Source organism: Eublepharis macularius, chromosome 7 (assembly GCF_028583425.1).
Source record: "Eublepharis macularius isolate TG4126 chromosome 7, MPM_Emac_v1.0, whole genome shotgun sequence".
NCBI lineage: Eukaryota > Metazoa > Chordata > Lepidosauria > Squamata > Eublepharidae > Eublepharis > Eublepharis macularius.
Window position 1 is genome coordinate 36,886,580 of NC_072796.1, and position 10,464 is coordinate 36,897,043.

Below are 10,464 nucleotides of genomic sequence, written 5' to 3' on the forward strand. Positions count from 1 at the left end.
TTTTTTTTTAACAAGCCAGAAAGGGGTGATTGCCTCCTGGAAGCAAAGGGTTAGATCCAGTACAGCGCTTCGACAAGTACAAGAACTACTGGCCATGAAGCACAACTGCCTTGGCTCCTCCTCCTGCAACAGCTTGAAATAATAACAACAACAACAACAATATAACTACACTTTTATACTGCTCTTCAAGACAGATTACGCCCCACTCAGAACAGTGCACAAGTCGGTGTATTATCCTCACAATACAGCTAGGGAGCTGGGGCTGAGAGGAGTGGCTTATCCAAGGCCGCTGACTGAATTCATGGCAGGAGTGGGATTCGAACCAGCAGTCTGCCAATTTGTGACCTCACCGATAAGTTACAGCATAGCTGCCTCCCCAAATCGTGTTCTTGGAGGAGAGAGGGCCCTAGGAACGGAACTTTTGGGAGGCATTTTAGGCTGCCATAGGGGGAGCTGAGAAAGTTGCGCTCAGAAGGCGGAAGCTTTTGCACCTGTGGAAATGCTGCACTGGATCTGACTCCAAGACTAAGCAAACAGGAAGGAAAGTATTTGATGTATGAGTATTTCATATCACTTCTTAAGTAGCATAGATGCTGTTAATCCAGTCCATTAAGACCTGAAGAAGATCTGCTAAAGTTAGAAATTCAGCCATGAACAAAATGAATCCTGGAAGCAATCTGGCTGTGACCTTGAAAGCCCTGAAGAAGCTGCAAACATATAAAGTTACATATAATTTCTTAAAGTTACATATAGGCTACATATAATTTCTTAAAGTTATATATAGATGCTGGATAATGATATGTGCATTACCCCATACAACTTTACAGACACCAATACTCTCAAGCTGGATCTGTCCTTCACTGAAAAGCATCTCGAATGTAATAAAGATTAAGGGAAATGAAGAGGAGCTTGCTGGACTTTAGAGATCATTTTATAATTGGAATAAAAATAAATATGAACATTGGTATTCACTAAAATATAAAGGGACTTACGTTTTACCATAAATAGTATATCTATTAAGAATGTTGAATGATACACTGAATGCTATTGTAAGCAGACCGTTGTGAAAGTATTTTCTTTTTCTTATTCTTTTTTCTTTTTTCCTGCTTTTTCTTTTTCTTCTCTTTAGTATTTGTTGTTTGTATTGAAAAACCAATAAAATTAATTTAATAGAAGAAGCTGCAGACACTAACAAAAATGATGGCCAAATTGTACTCTTCAATCAGGAAAAGGGGCAAGGAGATGAAGTCGATGTGTCTCTGCAGCTGACAGCCCAATTATAATAAAAGTAGGGCAGAGTTCATCTCCTGGGGAGCCCACAAAATGAAGACATTTCCTGCAGGGGAAGGAAATGGAACAACTGGTAACAGTTTGCAGAGCCCTGAAATGCAGTTGACAGATAATAGCCACTTGAAACGGGCTGAAGGAATCAAGACAATCCAATAGGCTGTTTGGGCCTGAGAAGTTGCAACTCCGCTGCTACTGATAACCAGTAAAGTGGTTAGAGTGTCAAGCTGGGAGGCCTCAGGTTCGAATCCCTACTCTTCTATGGAAGCTTGCTGGGTGACCTTGGGCCAGTCACCATGGCAGAGCAAAGATTCAAAGCCAAGTCTCCCAGATCCTACTCTGACACTTGTCTTTGTAAAGTACAACACTTTTACAAGTCTGGTGGTCTGTCCATTTGTTTCTTACAAGTCCTGAGATGCTTTGTTAGCACAGGTAGTAAAGGTGAGGGAACTTGCCGTTTTTTCCCCTTTCACCCAATCTCTCTTCCCCAGCTCCCAATTTCCCAGAGAACCAGCACTGTTTTCTTCTCCTTAAAGGAATCCATCTCTCCATGCTTCTTTCAGGACAATTTAATTTAGTTTTTTTTTTGTTAGAAATGATTTTCATGTCATTATAGAATTTTCATTATTCCTTTTTAAAAAACAAAAAGCATAATTGTAGTCAGAGCAACAAATTAAGAAAACGCAGTATTTCTGTTCACCACAAGATGTCGCCCTCTTTCCTTACTTTGCCTAAGGAAACAAAACCATTTTGCTATGGAAGTCCTCTTTAGCCCCTTCTCTGTGTTACAATAAGAGAGACAAGTGGATCCAGTATCTGCTTTGCAATCTGTACAGCCAACTGTACTACGTAGCCACAAGCCGTGTATGGAAGAGAGCAGCTTGTTTGATAACAGTGCAAATGCAATTCCTATTGTGATTGTATACTACTCTCTGGCCAATGAAGAGAAGGAATTGCCTCTACCAAAAGACAAGCAACTGCTAGTCTTTGTAGAGTATAACACTTTTACAAGTCTGGTGGTCTCTCCATTTGTTTCTTAAAAGTCCTGAGATGCTTTGCTAGCACAGGTAGCACAGATCAGGGAAAATACTCTGTCAAACTCAGTTTGCACTACAGCACCAAACATAGGAAGAAGGTGAGCAGATACTTGATGAAAACTAAGTTGGCAGTCCATCTCAATGTAAGAAACAAACAGCCATTCTGATACACACAGGAAAGAATTGCTCGCACACCCTACCAATCACAGATTAGCCAGTTTGGGGTAGTGGTTAAGAGCGTGGGACTCTAATCTGGAGAACCGGGTTTGATTCCCCACTCCTCCGCTTGAAGCCAGCTGGGTGACCTTGGGCTAGTCACAGTTCTCTGGAGCTCTCTCAGTCCCACCCACCTCACAGGGTGATTGTTGTGGGGATAATAATGACATACTTTGTAAACCGCTCTGAGTGGGTGTTAAGTTGTCCTGAAGGGCGGTATATAAGTTGAATGTTGTTAGTAGATTAAAAGGCTTGGATCCAATGCAGGAATTTCAGAGACAGCAGGAGCCATTTTCACTGATTTTCCCACCCACCCCTTGCTATAGATTTCCAACTCCCCCTCAAACTCCAGTCTTTTGTCCCCCAACATTTGTGGGGTATTTTGGGCTACAAGAGCATGGAGGAAGAGAAGAAGTCACACACTGCTGACAGAAATCCTTTCCGTCCACAGAAATTACTGGTGGATCTGAGTCATAATGATACAAGACAGTGCATAGGAAATGCATAAATGTTAATGTCTTTTTTATGATGGTTGTTGTGGATTTTCCGGGCTGTATCGCCGTGGTCTTGGCATTATAGCTCCTGACGTTTCGCCAGCAGCTGTGGCTGGCATCTTCAGAGGTGTAGCACTGAAAGACAGAGATCTCTCAGAGTCACAGTGTGGAGATGTTGGCAGGTAATTTTCTCCACACTGTGACACTGAGATCTCTGTCTTTTGGTGCTACACCTCTGAAGATGCCAGTCACAGCTGCTGGCGAAACGTCAGGAACTACAATGCCAAGACCATGGCGATACAGCCCGGAAAATCCACAACAACCATCGTTCTCCAGCCGTGAAAGCCTTCGACAATACATCTTTTTTATTATGTTTTTTCCACATCCAATGATGTTGTAGATACATATCCTTATTTACTTTGGCTTTGTTGCTTTGTAACTCAGTTAGTGCATTGACTTAGATAGCTCAGGTGAGCTTGAACTTGTCAGATCTCAGAAGCTAAGCAGGGTTGGCCTTGGTTAGTAATTGGATGGGAGACCTTCCATGAAGACTAGGGGCTGCAGAGGCAGGCAATGGCAAGCCTCCTCTGTCAGTTTCTTGCCATGAAAGCCCCATCAAAGTCAACTTCGACTTGAGTGCACTCTCCACCACCAACTCAGTTAGTTTGTAACACTTTCTAGCCTCATCAGCCAGTAACTTTCTGTGATATTTTTGTTTCTCTGCACCGCCCCTCACTTTAAAAAAAAGGAATTCTGATCTATTTTACAAGTGGACACATTTTTTAAAGTGTTTTCTTGTGCATTTATTTATATCCTGATTTTCTCCCATGTTGAGAACTCAAAGCTTCCTAGAACATCGTTCTCCCTTCTTCCACTTACCCACAATCGTGATCCTGTGAGAGGGAGGCCATGCCGAGAGCCTGTGACAGGCCCAAGGCCACCCAGCGAGATTCCATGGTAGAAGTGGGGATTCAAAACTGGGTCTCCCAGGATCCTAGTCTGACACTCTATCCTGTATGTGTCACCGGTGTGTTGTGTTATGTCACTTCCAACATATGGCAACCCTATGAATGAAAGAACTCCAGACTATCCTATCATTGACAGCCTTGCTCAGAGCTTAAAATGTTTTCAGAAAGATACTAAATCTAGCATGGTTGGCCCAACTATAATTTAGAAATCATTTCTTCCCTGATCAGGTTAGCCTGAGCCATCTTGGTCAATGTTTAGAACTCTACTTTCTGTAATTTTTATAAACCTGAGACATTGGAAGCCTGGTACCCACTCATAACACACTCATCACTCTCTCTCACACACACGTACCCACACAACCCCACATAAACGGACTTTGCTTGGCTTCAGCAAAAGCTAAACATTACTCTAGGCTAGAGTTGGTGTGGAGAACAAGCCATAATGGAAACATCTCATTTAGCTCATTAGCCAGCCTATATGAGCAGTTTGATCTTCTGTGTTGCAGCTCTGCATTTTGGTTCTGGCTTCCACAGTTTGTTTCTCTTCACAGCCAGTCCTGAAGATAGTGACACCTAGTGGCTCATCTGGCAAATACCCCATTTCTGCCCCTGCTTCTCTGGATCTCTGAACAGATGAGGCAAATGAGAGAAATATTTATAAACTTAGACTTGCAGTGCAATACTATGCATGTTTATTTAGCATAAATCCCATCTTAATCAATAGGGTTTACTCCCAGGAAAGTGTTCTTAGGATTGCAGCCTTAATAATGGGAGAAATACCTTGGCTGGGTCAGATGTGTCCCCCTGCCCCAGCACTCTTTGCAAGAATCGCAGTAGGCTGTGGGCACCAGGCCAGGGTGGCGCACAGTAGTTTTCCACAGCAAGCAGCAGCTACTGTATGCTGCTCATTGGAGGCTCAAGCTGAGCTCTGAACATTTTTATGTTTGGTGTAGTGGTTAAGAGCGCGGGACTCTAATCTGGAGAACTGGGTTTGATTCCCCACTCCTCCACTTGAAGCCAGCTGGGTGGCCTTGGGCTAGCCTCAGTTCTCTGGAGCTCTCTCAGCCCCACCCACCTCACAGGGTGTTTTGTTGTGGGGATAATAATGGTATACTTTGTAAACCGGTTAACCCTGAAGTAGTAGTTGTTGTTGTTAATAATGATGATGATGATGATGATGATGATAATTTTCACCAATTTTGGACTTTCCAGCTACTGACCCCGACAGTGTGAAATTTGGGGTGTATTTTGCAATTTGGGCTAGTAAAAACTGGTACAAATTGAAAAATACATCCAAAATCTTTCTCAATTTTTGCTGGTTTTGAATATTTTGACTCCTAACTCCAATCCTGTGACAATATTTTTGCCTGGGGTGGGAGGGGGTCTCGTGGCCCTGGCTCTCTGAATCTGGGTCATTTTTCATGATTTTTGCCATTTGAGGGCTTGGCCCCTGACCTAGGCACTCTGAGCCTCTGTGGTTTTTCCAGTTTTCTCTGTTTTTGAAGTGTTTGGCTGCATGAGGGTTTGGCACTTTTCACTATTTTTTGGCGTTTTCTGCTTTTGACCCTGTCACGGTGACAATTTTGGGCATTCTTGCCATTTTTGGATCCTGATGCCAGGCTTGAGCTTTTGTGGGTTTTCACAGTTTTTTGCCTTTTTTGTGATTCCTTGCTTCTGATCTAGACCTATGAGGTTTTTGGGTCCCCCCCCCCCAATTTTCTGCATTTGGGGACTTTCTGGCTCCTGACTGTGGCACTGTGAAAATCAGGTGTTTCATGACATTTGCCATTTTTGGACTTCAAGTCTTCAGACCCCAGCCCTATGAGGTTTGGCTTTTTTAAAAAAGATTTTTGGACTCCCCTCCCTCGGCACCATGTGGCTTGTGATTTTTTTTTTTGTGGAGTTTGGAATTTCTTGCTTCTGACCCTCTGGGTTTTGGCCAGTTTTTGTTATTTTGTTATTTTTTATCATATTTGGACATTTGGGCTCTTGATCCCGTCCCTGAGAGATTTTGAATATTTTTCATTATTATAGCTGTTTCAGGTTTGGAGCATTTCCCTTAATCTTCTTTAGCTAATCCTCTGTATGGAATGCTGGTGAACAAACTGGCATCTTGTGGCCCCTGGTGTGATGTTGTCTCTGTTTCCCTATCATTTAACCCTCTATACTTTTTTTCTCTTTTGGCTTTGTAGAGTGTGTTGTCTTCTCTACATCATTTCTTTCTTATAAATCTGATGCTTTGCTATCATGGATGTGGGAATTTATATTCAAGACAAAGCATACCTTTAAACACTAGCTGTCACACCCTCCGTTTCACCACGTTAAAGGAATCTTCCATTTGAATCCTATCAACTCTGCAAGTCAAATCAATCATGTTATGATAAAAGACTATGCACATTTGCAAATTAGGGGAAATTTCTTCATTGTTTAATGTATTGAAATACAGCATGTGTATTAAGCTTGATATTCTTGATATTTATTACTTTTCAGACAGTTGTCTTTTCATTAGGTGAAATGAGAATTTTCTTTGATATTTATGCTTCAAAAAACTGCTTTCAAACTTATTACTTCTGACTATCACCAAAAAGGAAATTTGCACATATTGAAGCATCTCCTTTCTTGTCATCTACCTGCTTATGGCAGTTCTTGGCTTTATTGAAAGAAAATGTACGCAAGACGTATCTCGGAGATGACTAATACAAGGGCAACTTGTGATTGGCATCTTATTCTACTTGGCCTGAGGATTTGGAAGCATGGAGATACAGTGAGGGACAAAAGCACTACCCATTGAATTTCTGACTGTCTCACCAAACGGCACTTGCTGGTAGAAGTATAATAATTACAAAATGTAAAATGTCTGAATCGTAATACTGACTACAGTGTATACAATTACATAAATTGTAGAGTTAAATAGCATGCTCAATCAGCTGAATATTGGAATATAAAACTTTTCTTCTGAACAGAAAGTGTTCTTTCTGTTCTTATCCTTCCTGGTTGCTAGATATGGAAAATCAGCTTTAACCTCTTTATTTCATACCACACAGTGGTTAAAGATACAGGATCCTTCCAGAAAAATAGCCGCAATTCCGTTGGAACTTGATCCTTATTTAAAGAGACTGCAGTGCCATTTTGGTAAGTGAAATGGGGATGAGGAAATACAGTGGAGGATCCCCACAAAAACGGTTTTAGCCAGAACCTTAAAGGATACAAAATTCAGAAATGATGCATACGATCTGGTTCAAGTGGAATATTTACTGTGGAGTCATTTTTTTTAAAGAGAAGGGAGAAGAGAACAAATCCTAGTAGATGTATGCCAAATCTGCCTGGTAGAAGCATTAAATTGTTCAAAAGTTTTCCTCCTTTCCTCAAAACAAAGAATGGGAACAGTCTCACTGTTATTTTTCATTTTGATTCCTACAGCCTGAAGAGAGATTGATTTGTAGCAACCAGTTCCCCCTCGTGCAAAATACATTAAAAATGTATGGTGTAAAGAATGAACAGAAATCGATGCTTTATGAAGTCGCACACTACAAATCATATTTAGCAGATGCTTACAATCATCCTACCCATAGATGGCACTAGCTTCTAACAATGTTCCCTCCTAAGGTCAGTTCAGTAAATGTCTTGAGCAAAGATCAGCATTGTAGGCTTTTCTGACCTCAAACTGTTGCTGCTTTGGCTCATGTAGGTTACAGTTCTTTGGTATCTAGCCTGCTCTTTTACCTGATCTCCTTTCGTACAGATACATGAAAAACAAAACAAAAACCCTTCCATCATGAGCACAGTCCTACTGCCATATCCTGCTACAATCCTTTGAAAGATCGGGCTACCTCTACAATATTTCACTACATGCCCTACTAGACATTTACATCAGCTTCAGTGAAAGATCTTGCTGCTATATCTTGCTAAATCCCCTGTGGAGGTGGGCACGAACCAAAATACGAACTGAAGTTCATCACAAACTGAGTAAATTCGTGGTCCGCAAAACGGTGGTTCGTGGGAGCTCATTACTCACGAACTGTGATTAATTTTAGCCTGGTTCGTTTGGTTCGTATTTCAGTTCATCAATGAAGACAACCTGGCACCAATCAATCAGTTTCCTAGGCAACAGGGGGGAGGGCATTCTGCAGACCTTCTGCTGACTCAGAAGTAAGGTTTTCACAAACTGCACGGTTCGGAATTTTCCCAGTTCATGCCTATCTCTAATCCTCTTCCATATGTTGCTATAACATTTTGAAGTCTCTTACTGCCTTATCACATTACCCTGCTTGCACAAGTTGCTCACTTGCATGAAGAGGGTTTTTTGTGACGGGTGGGGCTGATGCATCTCATCTTCCAGCCTATGGTTTGAACCCTGTCTAATACCTAGGTTGCGTTTTTTTATTACCCTCTGGTGTTTCAACTCAGAAAGGTAATTGTTCTGAAGTCCCAGTGGAATCAGTGGCACCAATAAGTTGTGACTAACTTTACTCCCATTCATGTTCTTGGAACTTAAATGTAACTACCCGGCAGAATGCTCACATGCACTCATGACACTTAGACAACAACATTAAATAGAATTTTGGTGGGTAACAGAACTTTCCTGGCTAGATCAGTCACATTATCATAAATAAAAGAAGTTTGGTGTAGTGGTTAAGAGCGGCAGGATTCTAATCTGGAGAATGGGGTTTGATTCCTCACTCCTCCACTTGAAGCCAGCTGGGGTGACCTTGGTTCAGTCAGAGCTCTCTCAGCCCCACCCACCTGACAGGGTGACTGTCGTGAGGATTAGTAACACACTTTGTAAACCATTCTGAGTGTGGCATTAAGTTGTCCTGAAGGGTGGTATATAAATCAAATGTTATGTTATTATTATATGGTTCCAATGGGGTTAATGACTGTATGGGATAGAGTTGCCAGCCTCCAGGTGGGGCCTGGAAATCTGGGATTACAAGTGATCTTCAGACTACCGAGATTAGTTCTCCTGGAGAAAGAGGACTGCTTTGGAGGGTTGGGTCTACGGCATTATACCCTGCTGAGGGCCCTCCCCAAACCCCACACTCCCCAGGCTCCATCCCCAAATCTCCAGGAATTTCCCTGCCTGGATTTGGCAACACTAGTGTGGGAATTCTGTTCCCTCTTCCCCCAGCCCCCTCTTTGTACTGTAGCTGAATGATCCAGCAACTTAATACCCACATAATCAATTGATGTAGTTGTGTGTTGGATTGCATTCAGTGGTTTTAAGACTAAAAATCTAAGCTCACTTGAGATAAGAAATGCCTTTCTGAGAAAGAATGTAGCAGATCAAACAGAGATTAGCCTGCGGTATTACATCTTGGAATGCAGCTACTTTCACACTGCAGTAATCAAAACCACTATTGACCAATAAGATGCATCCTTTGAGATTAATGAAGCTCAAATTCCTGTTTCCGAAGCTTTAGAAGAGAGCAAGCCTTCCCACTTTCAGTATTTGTTAGACTACAATTCTTACGCAGTCTTTCCAGTAATGTATTTCTCCAGTTCTGACGGGAGTTGATTAATATGATGGGAAAGAGCTGAAAGAGGAGAGAAGGGGAACCTATTTGTATGCTCTTCTCTAAACTGCAGAGAAGTTTTAAAAGAAGCTGTTTGAAGCTAAAATGGTCTGTGGCAGTTCAGAGAGACCCAGAGCCGGTTTTGCTAAGCTAGAATTTGGTTTGGCATATGAGACATGTTATTAACATCCTATGGGTGCACTGATTTTAAGAGTCATTCCCTCTCGCAATAGTCATTCTGCAAGGGGAAAGGGGTAAGGAACGGGTATAAAATCAACTAACATAAATGGAGCAAATCCACCTATTTCTTGGGTAGATAAGGTCTCTCAAATAATTCCTGCTCAGTGGAACTGTATTTTGGTTCACATTAGTTTACAGGCCTGGATTGCTTGATAATGACAGCATTCCATTCCAGGTGGACTTGAAAACTGGGTTCCTAGCCAGGAAAACCTCACTCCTTGGTCAGTGCCACAGCCTCCTAGGACACTGTGCATCTGCAGACATTTAGACAATATGAAGGGTGTGGTAGAAAGTGTCTCTGTTGCTGTAAAGATGGTAGCCTTGCAGAGGAATACCATATTCTTTGGCCTGTGTGAGAATAAAATTACAGTAGGTCTGCTATGAATGTTAGAACCTTCTCACACCTAACCCTTAATTTCATTAGAAATCAAACTGATGGGGGTTGCATTTTGACACGGTCCATTTCCAGTGAACTTGAGGGGGTGGTAAAACACATTCCAAATAGATGAAGGAATTCAGGCACTGGAGAGGTTAAATTGAGTGGAAATGTTCACTTGAGGTACTTCCATAATTGTTCCTTTCCTATACCAACTGCAATTTAGTCTGGGTTGTATTTTGATACAGTTCATTCACACTGAGTTCCCCTAAAGCATTACAGGATTATTTCCAATTTCAGCAAGTGACTTGGCTCTGCTCAGAATTGGCTAGA